The 14960-nt window shown below is 34.5% G+C and overlaps 1 protein-coding gene across 5 annotated transcripts in view; it reads right to left on the bottom strand.

Annotated features, from left to right (window-relative positions):
• tbc1d5 (TBC1 domain family, member 5) overlaps positions 1-14517 on the bottom strand; it is a 483468-nt gene extending 468951 nt beyond the window's left edge. For 3 of the 5 annotated variants that reach the window (XM_039737608.1, XM_039737613.1, XM_039737610.1), the window contains exon 1: positions 14471-14517. The gene's annotated coding sequence lies outside the window, so the exon portion shown is untranslated. The remainder of the gene's footprint in view (positions 1-14470) is intronic. The other 2 variants (XM_039737611.1, XM_039737609.1) reach the window with 2 other exon arrangements.
• Positions 14518-14960: the final 443 nt, after the last annotated feature.

Here is a 14960-nt window from a genome sequence, read left to right as displayed (position 1 = left end):
CATATTGAACTCTTCAATGGTCTTTGTTACTTATGGGCCCATCTTCAAGAAATTTGGTACGCGGGTTCCCAACGCTAACTGAATCCTACTTACGTACATATATACGTCCATAGCCTGCAGCTCGGTCACCGTGTGAGGCGGTGTTGGGTCCCCCATCCCAACGCCTCCCACATTGTTGGCTGCCTGCCTATATAAGGCCGTCCGTCGCTCCAGTCTATACATTCCCTTCCTTGCTTCGCCACAGGATTCATGTCTCCCTGCTGATAACTACAGCCTTTTTATTTAATCCACGGCTTCTACCGCTGTTTTATTGTTCATTTATTACGATTACAGTAATCCCTCGCTATATCGCGCTTTGACTTTCGCGGTTTCGCTCTATCGCGGATTTTATATGAAAGCATAACTAAATATATAACGCGGATTTTTCGCTGCTTCACAGGCTCTGCAGACAATGTGTCTTTTTTACTTCCTGTACGTGCTTCCTCAGTTGGTTTGCCCAGTTGATTTCATACAAGGGACGCTATTGGCAGATGACTGAGAAGCTAACCAATCAGAGCACGCAGTTAAGTTCCTGCCTGCTGAATGCGGTGTTAACCAGGAAGTCTCGTTTCGCTCATTCAGCATCAACGTGTTTCGCTGTGTAAAGAGTTGTGCTCTTTTGTGTTTATCTTTGTGCATAGTCAAGCCCTTCATTATGGCTCCAAAACGATCTGCTACTGCTTCAGGGGCCGTGCCCAAGCTCAAACGGAAGATGTTAACGATTGCCAAAAGGTAAACGTTTTGGATTTGTTGAAGGCTATGATTCTTTTTATTTAAAAAGTAGGAAAGGAATATAAGATCTACAGCCACAGTGTCCTTTTAACCAGGGTGCAAAACGAGTTGTAAGTGGATGTAATAAGGCAGTAGTCTGGATGGAATCTGCTTTAGGGATTTGGATTGAAGACTGCCAGAAGAAGAACAATGGCAGTGCTACACAATCGCCTGAAGTGGCTCCTTTAGGGGCTGTAACGCTCTCCTTTGTTGTGCAGTAAAATAAAACTCATTGTTATCGGACAAGTCATCGTGTCATTGTTGGTGAGTAACCATAATTAATTTTCTACTTACAGTACTTAGTACATGTACGTACATTTAGTGTCACTGTACACACATTTACTGTATACTATTTTTCTTGCATTGTACGTATTTATTGCTGGTGGCCTGTCTATCGTAATGGCTGTAACATGTGATATCGGAGACACTCAATATCTTTAAAATAATATTTAGGTTTTACTGTATATAAACAGTGTGTTTATATACATAATTTCAGTGAATCTTACCTAATATCTAAGAGAATACAACGGGATTATGCTGTATAACTCTGCGGGAATATTTATAAACAGTGTGGGAGAGTTTATAAGGGCTTAAAATATATAAAAATAACCATACAAACATATAGTTTCTACTTCGCGGATTTTCACCTATCGCGGGGGGGTCTGGAACGCAACCCCCGCGATCGAGGAGGGATTACTGTATAGTTATTGTGTAGGTATTTTAGACTTACTTTACATTGTTCAGGTACCCATTTCCTTTATCATTCCAACTGTACCCCCATTAACATGTCTATCGAGGTGATCACCATCGAACAAAGAACTGTCACTTACCGAGTGGTTTCCATGCCCGGAGATGGCATCTACCTTTTCCATTCTCTTTGTTACATATTGCACGGCCATATCAGGCTCACTCTTGATATCCGGAGGAACATTGTGTCTTATGTATTGAATGACTGGGGCAGGTTCAAGGTGTGGACTGATGACGGTACAGGAGATAATTATACTACACAGGAGCACTATAAGAGTGAAATGCTTAAGCCCTTCACCTATGGATCTGCATGTGAGTTGATGGCTGCCGCTGAATTGTTCGGTTGTCGCTTTCAAGTGTACCGAAATGGCCAAATATTTTACACCTTTCGACAACCACCAATGCCTCTTAAACAACAAGTTATCGATGAAACCGGTTGTATACTTACAATGCTTGACAGATGCCGAATGTCTCTTCAACACAAGTCCTACAAATACTGTCATAATTGAAACAAACCATGAAACTCAAACCAATTATGACAGCAGCAATCCAAGCTGTGAGGTTTGAAACAAGATTGCTTTTCACACGGCCAACTATACATTGCATGCTCAAGAGTAAGCTCAGCACACAGCTTGGTCATATTACAACCGGAGGACCGAACTCACAATGTGGTATACAAAGAGATCCTTAACAAATAATTATTGGTATATTTTCCCTCAGTTTAAAAAGGTTTAATTTTCTTCTTAATAAAATTTTTAAGGCAGTACTTCGCCGCTGCGAAGCGCGGGTATTTTGCTAGTAGGGGAATAAACAGTAATAGTAATAAAATTATAAAAGAGACATTAAAATTACTAACCTTTGGAAAACAAGCCAAAATTAAATTAGGCATTACACTAAAATCACCTACCTTAAAATTAAAAGTATTAAAACAAATGAACTGGAGCTATATATATACAGTAGGTTAAGTTAAATGTGATGCTCTTGCAGTTAATAGGAACTTGTCTAAATCCTAGAGGAGGGGATGAGTCTAATAGAAACAATACATGTTGTTTGGAAAAGATGGGCAACGTAAAAAGGTGAGTTGGTATGACAAATTATATAAGAGAAACTCTTGAGTACAGATCTGCTTTCAAGAAAATGTTTCCCACGCTAGTGGGATGTTTTGGGTCATGTAGGATGCTGTATCAACTACACAAAAAAGTCTAGAGAAATGCCACCAAAGTTATTTGACAACTGTGGGGTATAAACTCAGAGGAAAGCCTGAAGGAGCTGAATACTTTCAGCTTAAGAAAATGAAGTTTAAGAGAAGATGTAGTAGAAGTGGTCAAAATAAAGTAGTATGATGGATGGCAACTATTACTTTAAAATGAGTTTTTCTACTACAATAAAGGGGTGAAGTACAAAGCGGGCATTGTCCACTATGCTAGGCTTTAGTGGTGCACAGGACTAGTTAAGAAACCAGATTTAACAGGGATGTAGGCATCTAGCTGTGCCTTCCCCCACTTATATTCCAACCTAAGTGACTGAAATCGAGCTTGAACCAGGATATGTTGTACTTCATCTGATAGCAAAGGTGTAAACAAGATATTGAACTGACATCTTTCTAAAGGCCCGTCTGCAGACTTCTTGAGCCAGCAGGCGTGAAATGGATTCAAGCGAAAACAAAGAGCTATCGGTCAAGAAATGACAACTCTGATGGACACTAGTTACACTCATCCCATCTCGGGAGTCTCTCAGAGCACCCCTCTCTGGGATTCACTCAGTGAGGGGGGACTTTCCAAAATGACTGAAAACCTCTGAAACATGCTCTCTGAAACTAAAAAGCTGATGGTCCATTCCCTGGGGAATAGAGAACTCTCTCTTAAGACTAGCTGTGGGCCAGTGGGCTGAAAAGGAGAATCAGCATCTCTTCAAAAAGGTAACTTTAGTATCTAAACTGTTGTGCCAGAAAGAGTTACACAGAAAAGGGCTTAGCTGAAAGAAGCACTGCACACTGCAAGTAGTGTTGTAGTTTACTAGGTTGGTAAAATCACTTTATCACTATATCAGCTCTGCACTTGTGGATTATATTCTAGGTAAATAATGACATGAAGATTCAAGTAAAAAAAAATCAAATACAAAAAGAGGAAAAACAACTTTGTTACTGAATAATGTACTGGTTCAATGAAGTAAATCTTTTTTCAAAAATATCTAGGACCTGTTAACTAAGAAATTGAAAGTAACCAATAGAGTGTAGATGTGCAGTATAGTGGTATGTTATATAAATCATAAAAAGTAAATGAAGGAGGATACAATTTGAGGTACAGATTAGTTTTATAAGAAATGTGTACATGACATTCAACTAATGAAGAGGCAAGATCATAATATAAACAAATTAGGGGAGAAAGGGAAAAAATAATGGGGTAGATGTAGCAATGCAGATTACAAATAATTTTGCTGACCACCATAACACAAAAAGTTTTGTAGTAAAGTACCAAGTGAGGGCCACTGATAAAAAGAACTGGAAAAAGGTCAATAGTGTAAACTTGATTTAGGACAATATACTAATGATGAAGATGGAAACCAACAGAAAAGCCTACTTTTTAATTATTTTTATACTTTCCTTATTTATTGAGCAATTTAAGTGTGACAAACATTTTGTGCATTATTGTTACTTAGTTCTAATGCCTCAATAAGCTTTTTCATTATTTGCATGCAATTCCTTTTGCAATGACTTATGTCTTTGGACTTTTAATGGAAAAGTGTAGAAATTGTCTATTGCACAAACATATTCTGAGCAAGACTTTCTTGTTACATATTATAGTCACAACAACTTTTGTACTGAACATTTTAAATTTTGACCTCAGATCATCTGACATTCCTGAGAAGAAAACTTAAGCAGGTAAAATTCAAGACTTCATGGACATACCAGGTTGTGGACTGCGCGGGCTGACATTTAAAACTTCAACCTTACTGAGTTGGACCAATCTGCCTGACCATGCAGCTGAGGTAATGGACTAAAATAAACTGAGACACATAAAAAATTCAAAATCTTTTGAAAACTTACCTTTTAAATACGTTGGAAATCTAATCTTAAATAGCTAATAACTAGGGGATCAGTATCTATAATTTAAATTGCACATAGTCATATCATAGGGATACATTTACCTTATGTATCAGATTCTATGCATTACTGTATTACAAAACACTGCATTGGAAAAATAATCGAATCTGTAAAAGGGAAAGCCATCAAAAATAAGGGTATTCAAGCTTCATTATTTATATAAAAAAAGGGAAAAAAACTATGAAAAAAGAAAACGAGGGGTCCACCAAAGTCAACATAAAAAAGCATAACAAATAAACATTTATAAAGAATGGCCAAAAATTTACCATAACACAGATTACAAAAATTAGATACAATGCAACCTTTAATCAGAAAAAGTATAATTTGTGTCCGTGACAACAGTGTATCTATCATCCTTGCCACAATACACCTAACCTTTAAAGAAAAAAATGAAGACTGTAGAGTGTGCAAGTCTATTATTAATTATGGAAATAACACGAGAAAGGCATATCCTAAATCCATTACTGTTGTATGCTAGCCTTGTCTCAATAAATCAGCGTCTACAATCAAAATAGAAATAATTTTTTATGCATAATGTATGTGCTTGTTGCCACAACATCTGTTCATTACACTGAGTAATGCATTCTTTTATTTTTTAAAAACTTCAGTCCTATAAAATAATCATAATGAATGCTTCATTATCCAATTCAAGATCTGAAAGCAAAATATATATTGCTGTGAATTCTTGCAGACTTTGGCAGTAAATTTCACACAAAATAATGAACTATGACTCAACAATAAAAGAAAAAACAATTCACAAATTTTTTCACAAAATCATTTGACCATAATCACAAACTGCTGCAAAACTTTTCCAACAGTGATGTATAAATAAACATGTAAAATATTCAGTAGGCTAGGTATAATGGTTGCTATCAAATTAAACTGTGATTTTTATGAATAAACCTAATATTTAATGTATAATTTGATGAACACAAAATACATTGTTTTTGCTTGCTTTTTCTGAAGAATATTTCAGCAAATGTGATTTTAACTACAGAGAAACGTTTATTTCTATTATGTGAATAGAAAAGGATATATTTATAAAATTATTTAGACACGAAAGTCACTTTGTCTATTCATACCGTAGTCAAGAGAATGAGATTTATCACACTTACTAATTTTCCAAAAAATACTTTAAAGCTTCACATAACAGAGAGTAGCTATTGTTTATTTTTCCCTATACACATTCAACTTAATCACATACAGATTATTAAACCCATAACCAAAAATGCATTTTTCCAGGTGTTGTCAATTTTAGCTTCCTCCATTGTACCTTCCAGCTGAATTGATTTCAAATACAGAATATTGCATCACTTCAATTAACACCAAACAACTTAGTCTCTTTTTCAGAGCTACAAGCTGCTTATTTTTTTGAAAATAGCCATGTATTATTTATGCATAGAGTCAAGGGCCCCAAAATTATAATTATCATGTCTCCTGTGGCAACTAAAATTTGTATGTTGGCACAACACCTGAAGTACACAATGATTCTTTACTGTACAGACTAAAAACAGCCAAACATAAAAAATATCATACAATATAATTTTAAAACATCTTTTTGAAGAAACTCTACATACTTAAAAAGAAAAATTCTCTTAAGTCATGAGCTAAGACTGGCATCAAATGACAGCTTTGTCATCACCAGAAAAAAACTGTTCAGCATGTAACTAACAATTATGATTTTCGGAACATTAGTATTTCACCATATTTAGTATTAAAAGTCCAGAACTACATTTTGCTACAGGCTTAAGAAAAAAGGTGGCATTGCACATTTTCTCTTTACCAGGCTGCTAGGTACCCAATTAGACAGACCTGAATAAACTGTACTCTCCTTAAGGAAATTAATAAAGATAACACTGATATCTGAGCAATGAAACCACTGGTGCAACAGCAATTCTTCAACAAGTTAGAAAATGTAAACATGGTTTAACATTCAGGGCATTCAGGGACTTAGTTAACTGCACCAAAATTTGAGTATTTACATTTTTTTAGCTACTTCCTCAAAGAGTCAGTTATCACATTTTTGTTTACTAAATATTTTTGTAGAGTGAGTCATACATAAAAATAACAGGGATAATTGAATACAATTGCATATGTTGGTAGACTACATTAAATACATGCTTTTCAACAGTATTTTACAATGTCATGTAGTTAAAACACAAAAGATGCTGTTGGGGGCTCACTGGTTTAATACAGAGGAGACTTCAATTCAAGTAATAGAAAAGTGGTATTGACTGATGTGTAATTTTTAGTTGTTAGTTGTGATGGATCTGTGAGTAACTGGAATTAAAATATCTTTAATACAACTTTTTTGAAAGAAGTACCTGATGGAAAGTTAAATTCTTTATTAACATTGCAACATAAAAGTGATAGGTGCTTCAGACCATGACGAATAGCAGGTCTGGTGCTTTGCTGATTAATTGCAGTGTCAGAGAAATACTCAATCATTACAATGTGCAGATAATGCAGCTATAAGGTTGTTATTAGTGTAACATAAATGATAAGTGTTTATTTGATCATTCCATGATTATCGATCGATGCTTATATAATTCCGTTCCTTTTACATTTATTTCTAGATAAGTGCCATTTTGTATACTTTTATAGTTATCTTAACTCAAGCAGCAGAAGAACGTAGCTGGCCTTTGACTAACTTCCATTAGAGATCTGTCTGGATTAGTAAAAGAAAATAATATGTAAAATATACAAGTTGAAGTGAAACAGTACACTAATCTATAATTGAAGTTGCATAGAACATTTCTTTGTTTTAAGGCAGACAGGTTTGCAAATTCTTCAATGTTTTTCAACGACTGATTCTGAAATTTCAAAAATTTGTACAGCTCTGTGTAAGATGACACCTATAAAGATTTCCAAAACTTACATCCCAAAATGCATCATCGTTTAAAGATAATATGACATTATGCAAGTTAATGACAGACATGATCAGACCTTTTCAAAAAAACTACCTTAACAAAATTTTACCAGAGGCTTTATAGATCTCTTTACCAGTGATTCTGAGGCAAACAGATATTCTAAAACCATAAAAAGTACAAAGCAGACAATTATTTTTATTAAAGGCTCAAGTGAAAAAAGAAAACTAGCCTGTTCAAACTGTCTACAGATTCCCTCTTCTCAAGCTTTTCCCTAGATGGTACCCAAAACAGAAACCATTAAGAAAACATTAAAAAGAACTCTGTGCTAGATAACGTTTAACAGAAAACAAACATAGTTGAGCCACCACATTTGATGCCTTTCTACTTTGTGTATTTACGCTATAGACAACAGACCTAGTACATCTGTCAAGGCTAAATTGTGAGTTCAGAAGATAAGCGTTATTCAGTAAAATTAAGCTGCGTCACTCTAGCAGTGTTTTTAAACCATGAGTTGCGACGTGGACGTGTTTTTGATAGGTCGCCACATAATTGTCTAGTAAAATTTCCCAAGTTTGATTAAGCATGACTTTTGTGTTGAGTAACACACCACCCTCGATTAAGCATACTGTTTATTGTCAAAGTATGCAATCTGACACACAGCCTACAAACAACACCGCTGTTGATTCACACAGAGCTTTCATTTCAACAACAGACCAACATAATTAATATTCCACACAACCCCAGCCTGTGAGACTGTCAAACTGAGACAACTAAAATGAAGACACAGGCTGAGAGAGGGATAATGGACAAACAAGTATGTGAGGTGAAAGGACCGCAGCGCTGGTTTGAAATGTGGAAATGTAAAGAACTGATGAGACACAAGAATGTGACAGTTGTGGCTGTTGTAGGGGTTAGACAGCATGGTGAAGGCATATACAGTATGGTGCCAGCATTTTTTTCTAAATGCAGTTTCAGTGCTCATGGACAAATTGTTGATGCCTCATCACATGCTAGTCATTATGACATACATTGAATCCAAATCTGTAATGGACATTTTTGACAAAGGCAATTTTGTATTAATTTTAATATATCACTGGAAGAATGATTTTTTTTTTTTATTAACACTATTTAAAAGTGCTTTGATACATCTCAGTGTGCTGACAGGGTGAAGGACTTTGCTTGAAGGACGATTAAGAACTCTAACAATGCCAGAAAACATCAAAAGGATGAGACCGGCTAAAAAGCGGACTTCGGCGATCAGCATGACATCAGCTGAAAACACTTCGGAATGGATTGTTGGCCAAATTCTTCATCAAGATTTATCTTATCACCCATATAAAATAAAGATAGTCCAAACATTTTGAAATATAATTTACTTATGTGACTCCACTTTTTTTACTCTGTTTATTGAATTGTTAAATGAAAACCAGGATGTTGAATAATTTATGAATGTACAGCATTTAGACGAATACTCTGCTAATAGCAGAGGGCATTTGAAAAACTTCATTTAAAAAAGGTATGCTTGGCTTCCACTTTTCTCTTTTAGTAACACTCATGTGAGATTACTTGAATGGAAACAAAAACGTACTGTTTACTATACAGCCATTGTTATTAGTCTGTGTATGGCTTTTCTGTCATTATGCTAAAAATCCACTTCTTGGGTCTCAGTATGGTATTTATTTTCTTATTTGGATCTTTAGATTAAAAAGGATAAGAACCTCAGCTCTAAATAACTCTAAGGAAACTTGCATCAATAGCAAGAAGCTCAACGAATAAAAATTAAAACTGAGAACTGCACAGCCAAAAACAGTGAACTGCAAATGTTCTCAGCACCACTCCAATCACTGGATGTGAAACTCTAAAAACATCTATATGTAGTATAGTTTAAGACAACATAAAATACACAAGCATAAGTGTTATTGTGTCTTAACTTGTGTCTTTAACTAATGCTAATACTCATACAGGTTGCATCCCCCAAATCTGCAAATGATGATATAAAATACAGAACTCAGCTGCTCTAGTGCATTTTCTGTAGTCATGGGTCCCATTACAAAACAAATTAAAATGGTAACGCAAGGAGCAATATAACATCAAGCCAATAACAAATAATTGCTGTTCTTAAGTATCTGCCACAACTTCGGAGGTATGCTTGGGGTCATTGTCAATTTGGAAGGCCAATTTGTGATTTCCTTGCTGAGCTCTTGAGATGTTGTTATGGTATAACTACATAATTTTCCTCCCCCATGATACCATCCATTTTGTGAAGTTCTTCAGTCCCTCCTGCAGCAAAGCACCCCCACAACATGATGCTCATACCCCCATGCTTGACAACTGCGATGGTGTTCTTTGGCTTGCAAGTCTCACCCTTTCTCCTCCAAACATAACAATGGTCATTATGGTCTAACAGTTCGATACTGGGTTCATCAGACCAGAGAGCAGATCTATAGAAGGCAAGATCTTTGTCCTCATGTGGCATTGCAAACTGCAGTCTGGCTTTTTTATGGCAGCTTTGGAGTACTGGCTTTTTCCTTGCTGAGCTGCCCTTCCAGTTATGTCAATATAGGACTTGTTTTACTGTGGATATAGATTCTTGTCTAGGTGTTTCCTCCAGCACCTTCTCAACATCCTTTGCTGTTGTTCTGGGATTGATTTGTACTTTTCATTCCAAAGTATGTTTTTCTCAAAGAGACAGAATGTGTCTCCTTCCAGAGCGGTAGGTTGGCTGTGTGTTCCCATGGCGTTTATACTTGTGTATTATTGTATGTACAGATAAGCGTGGGACCTTCAGGCATTTGGAAATTGTTCTTAAAGATAAACCAGATTTTTGCAGGTCCACAATTTTTTTTTTCTGAGGTTCTGGCTGAATTCTTTTGAGTTTCCCATTATGTCAACAAAAGAGGCAGTGAGTTTGATGGTAGGCCTTAACATACATCCACATGCTAACTCCAATTAGGTTAATTGGCTATCAGAGGCTAAATGTAAAATTGCCTAAAGGCTTAATATCATTTTCTGGACTTTTCCAAGCTGTTTAAAGGTTAATAAAGTGTATGAAACATGTGACATACTGGAATTGTGATATAGTCAATAAAAAGTGAAATACTCAGGTCTGTGACCATTGCTGGAAGAAGTTACTTTTGTCCTGCACAAAGTAGCAGTCTTAAACAGTATGCCAAATTTATAGTTTGTTAATATAAAATCTGTGGAGGGGTTATTAAGTGCTTTTTAAAGAATTCACCCTAAGTGTATAGAAAACATGTGACTTCAACTGTATACCATATATGTGTGTCTTCCACCGGCCAGATTACTGTTGACAGAAGGATGTATCGTAATGTTACTGTGTAATTTATGTATGAGTGATGGACTATGCGATAGGACAAGATGTTGTATTCAAAACTGGTTAAACAATTCTGACGTGTAAAATTTTAACAGGTGACAAGAAAGGTAATGTAGTGCATCTTCCTCGGATAACATTAGACATAAAAAGAAGCTCTTGATATACCAGTATTAAAACATTTACAGTTTCCTGTTAGAATAGGTTTTGCTATGACAATTAAAAATCACAGGGACAAAAATTTTTAAAAAGTCAGTTTATTTATTAGGGATAAAGAAACAATATTCACTTACGGGCAGTTGTACGTTGCGTTGTCACAATGTCACTCCAAACACGTAAAAGAATTTGCATGTTAATTTCAAAGCAAAACAGAATGAAAACGTATAACGCAACGAATACCTCTAAACATAATTTTCTTTCGATTTATTACGTTTTACTATTTTTTTACTATGGTTAATTACTCGCTGTAATGTAAAATAGTTTGGTCTATTATGTACATGTAACAATTCCCATGAAAATAACAATCTGTTTAAATTGTACATCCGCTTCCCTATACGCGAGCGGCAGAGCCCACCTGGGGATTGGTGAGCAAAGCGAGTAGGGGGCAGAGCTTCCTTGTTTAAAAAAAAAAAAAAAAAGACTAGTATATTATGTATATATATGCTGATGTTATTATGCTTAGTAGTTTTAGCTTACTGGATGCTTTTCTTTTGTTTGATCACAGAGATCATCGAACTCTCTTAAGTTGATAGTTCCAGCATGTACCTTGGGATGTTGACTATTATTGTAACTGCCAAACTGGACGCATGCTTTGTTAAAATTCTTATATCACACATTATCTCTGGTGATTACAACTTATGTTACACTTTCAATTTGGTGATATCAAACTAAACATGAAGTCTTATTCAAATAATTTTTTCACATTTTCCCACAAATCTCAAGAACAGGTTCTCTTTTATTTTCAGGGTTCTACTCATCATCAATTTATTGCAGTGACAATCTCTGTTACTTTTCCAGACCAGTAAAGTAATCTTACTCAACTTTGTTTCCCACTACAGAGATCAAATGGTTTAAAATGAAGATGGAATGCCATGTAAATATTCAATCTCACATTTAAAAGAATATATGGCCTTCAACATAGCCTCAGCAGAGAACCTTACTGTTCTGCAAGAACAAGTATAACATTTTATTAGTAATACAATTTTATTTTAATCTCAAGTATCTGTGTAATATTAAGGAGAATTACAATGCATGAAAATGCCTCTTTCATTCTGTATCAGCAATATTGTAATTTTCACAGTTTAAAAATTAAGGTAACAGCAGTTAAACACTCTGTAGAATATGAAGCTGACCCAAATTGACCCTGCAAATTTGAGTTATTACTGGTCAATTTTTACATTGAATACATTACTTGTATATCACTTGCCAAGTTAAACATAACATACTTTATTTAAAAATGTATTAAAATAAGTGGAGAAAATTATTTTTAATGTTTGAAAAATGGAAAGTTTAATTTCTTTAAAAGCTATTCTGAATTATTTAGGGAAAAATACCTTCCCTAGGCAACAGAGATGCATTTCATTCTCTGTGTCAACCTTCAGTATTCACAAAGACAATGAATCTTGGGCTTCCAGTTTACTTAATGACAAGGTGGCTCTGTTGTCACTGAATAATCAAAACCATAGGACTGGAGAGATTATTGTCCTTTTTTTTTCTTCTTACATTGCTCAATGTAACACATAACATTCTCAAGCCTACTCATTGCAATTCAGAGTCATGGGGCGACTGAGCTGAATTTAAGAATACTGGACAAAATGCAGGGAAACAGCTCTGGTCAGGGCACTAGTTTTTCATAGCAGCCACACTTTCACCCTATCATGCATAATCACTTTTAAAAATATGGCTTATTTCAAAGTCTTATGCATGAACCATTTAATTGCATCTTCTACAGCTATATACAGTGCATCCGGAAAGTATTCACAGCGCATCACTTTTTCCACATTTTGTTATGTTACAGCCTTATTCCAAAATGGATTAAATTCTTTTTTTTCCATCAGAATTCTACACACATAATGACAATGTGAAAAAAGTTTACTTGAGGTTTTTACAAATTTATTAAAAATAAAAAAAAAACCGAGAAATCACATGTACATAACTATTCACAGCCTTTGCCATGAAGCTCAAAATTGAGCTCAGGTGCATCGTTTCCCCTGATCATCCTTGAGATGTTTCTGCAGCTTAATTGGAGTCCACCCGTGGTAAATTCAGTTGATTGGACATGATTTGGAAAGGCACACACCTGTCTATATAAGGTCCCACAGTTGACAGTTCATGTCAGAGCACAAACCAAGCATGAAGTCAAAGAAATTGTCTGAAGACCTCCGCGACAGGATTGTCTCGAGGCACAAATCTGGGGAAGGTTTGAATTTAATCCATTTTGGAATAAGGCTGTAAAATAACAAAATGTGGAAAAAGTGATGCGCTGTGAATACTTTCCGGATGCACTGTATGTGTTTGAGTAGGACATAAAATTGGTTAATTGAAGTATTTCCAGTAATTTAGAAAAATGTTATTAGATAGCAAGGAATTTCAGCTTTGACAAATACATATTAAATGTTTACATAAAAGTAAACTGATTTTTTTTTGCGTATTTGTTAAATATATTATACTAATTTCAAAAAACTTACACTAAATATTGAATTAAAAAAGCACTTTTTTTTAATACTTTTCAAATACTGCATGATGTATCCTAAGGTATAACAATTAGAAACTGGCCATCCTTTGCAGATTTTAATGAAGTCTCATAACACGATAATAGTATTCAATACTCATATTAAGAAGATTTACACAAAATTAAATGTTATTATTATAGTACATAAGAATGATTTATGCTTGGATTTAAATCTTAAAAAAGCATTAAAATAGGTTGTTTAGAACTGAGGAAAATTTGTAAAAATAAACTTTTTTTAATTCACCAGCATAAACTCATTGCACATCATATTAAGTAAAATACTGCATCCCTTTCAATAAACATAAAATAGCCTTAGAGGTAACTTTAATTTTCAGGCAAAGAATAATGTGAAAATCTAATCTTATTCTGTAACAATACAGCATCTAAATGTAATAATCTCAAAATTAAGTTATAAATAATTTAAAACTTGTCATGAAGATGCATTAATAATTCAATGGATAAATAATTTACTAAATAATCAAATAAATAAATAATGAAATACATAAATAAATCATCAGATAAATAATTCCATAAAGCAACTCCTACAATAACTCAAAAAATAAATAGCAGACCTACAGGACTAATGAAATTTTCCTCAATTTTGATAATTTTATATTTACAAAATTGCTAAAACTAATTTTCACAGCAGAAGTAAATTTTTCACTGCCAACTGAAATGACTGTGTATGTAACACAGAGATATACTTTGCAGTTTAAAAATAATGTGTCTGAATATTCTCTCATAAATTATTGAAAAAAATATATCTTTATGTATCCTATACGGAATATCATAAGTTATTTATTTTTATGACTTATTTATTCTTAGATAAAAACAGATTTGCTTCAATATCCTAAGTGAAGCTTAGTTGCAGTACTCACCTTCTAATGTAACCAGCATTAGCAATTTGCTCTTTAAGATGATTCTGTAAACAGAAAATTTTGAGATAAAAAGTTTGCAACAATCTATGAGAAAAACACATATATCCACACCCTTTTCTACAAAGATTAAATTGTTAACAAAAAGAAAAATATAATGACGCATCCATCAATTTTCAAATCCCAAATTTGGCTTCCTTGAGAACTAAAATGTATTCTGGTAACAATATGTGCAAGTCAGAAACCTAGATGAGTTATTATTCTTACATGATCTACATACAAACTTAGCCATAAATATAGAGGAGCAAAGCTAGGACAGTTTAGTGCTAAAAATCAACAGTTCAGCAAGGCACAACTGTAACTTTGTCTCGATTTACCTTTATTTAACTTACTTCCTAAAGCCTAAAGTCACAAGTAGTGTGCAGAGGGCTTGCTCAAAAATGTGTGTAATGACATGAAAAGTGCCTGCTGACACTTTAGTATGCAAGCAATG

The sequence above is a fragment of the Polypterus senegalus genome, chromosome 15 (genome assembly GCF_016835505.1).
Source record: "Polypterus senegalus isolate Bchr_013 chromosome 15, ASM1683550v1, whole genome shotgun sequence".
In the NCBI taxonomy this organism is placed as follows: domain Eukaryota; kingdom Metazoa; phylum Chordata; class Cladistia; order Polypteriformes; family Polypteridae; genus Polypterus; species Polypterus senegalus.
This window is presented reverse-complemented; position numbering and strand designations above follow the sequence as displayed.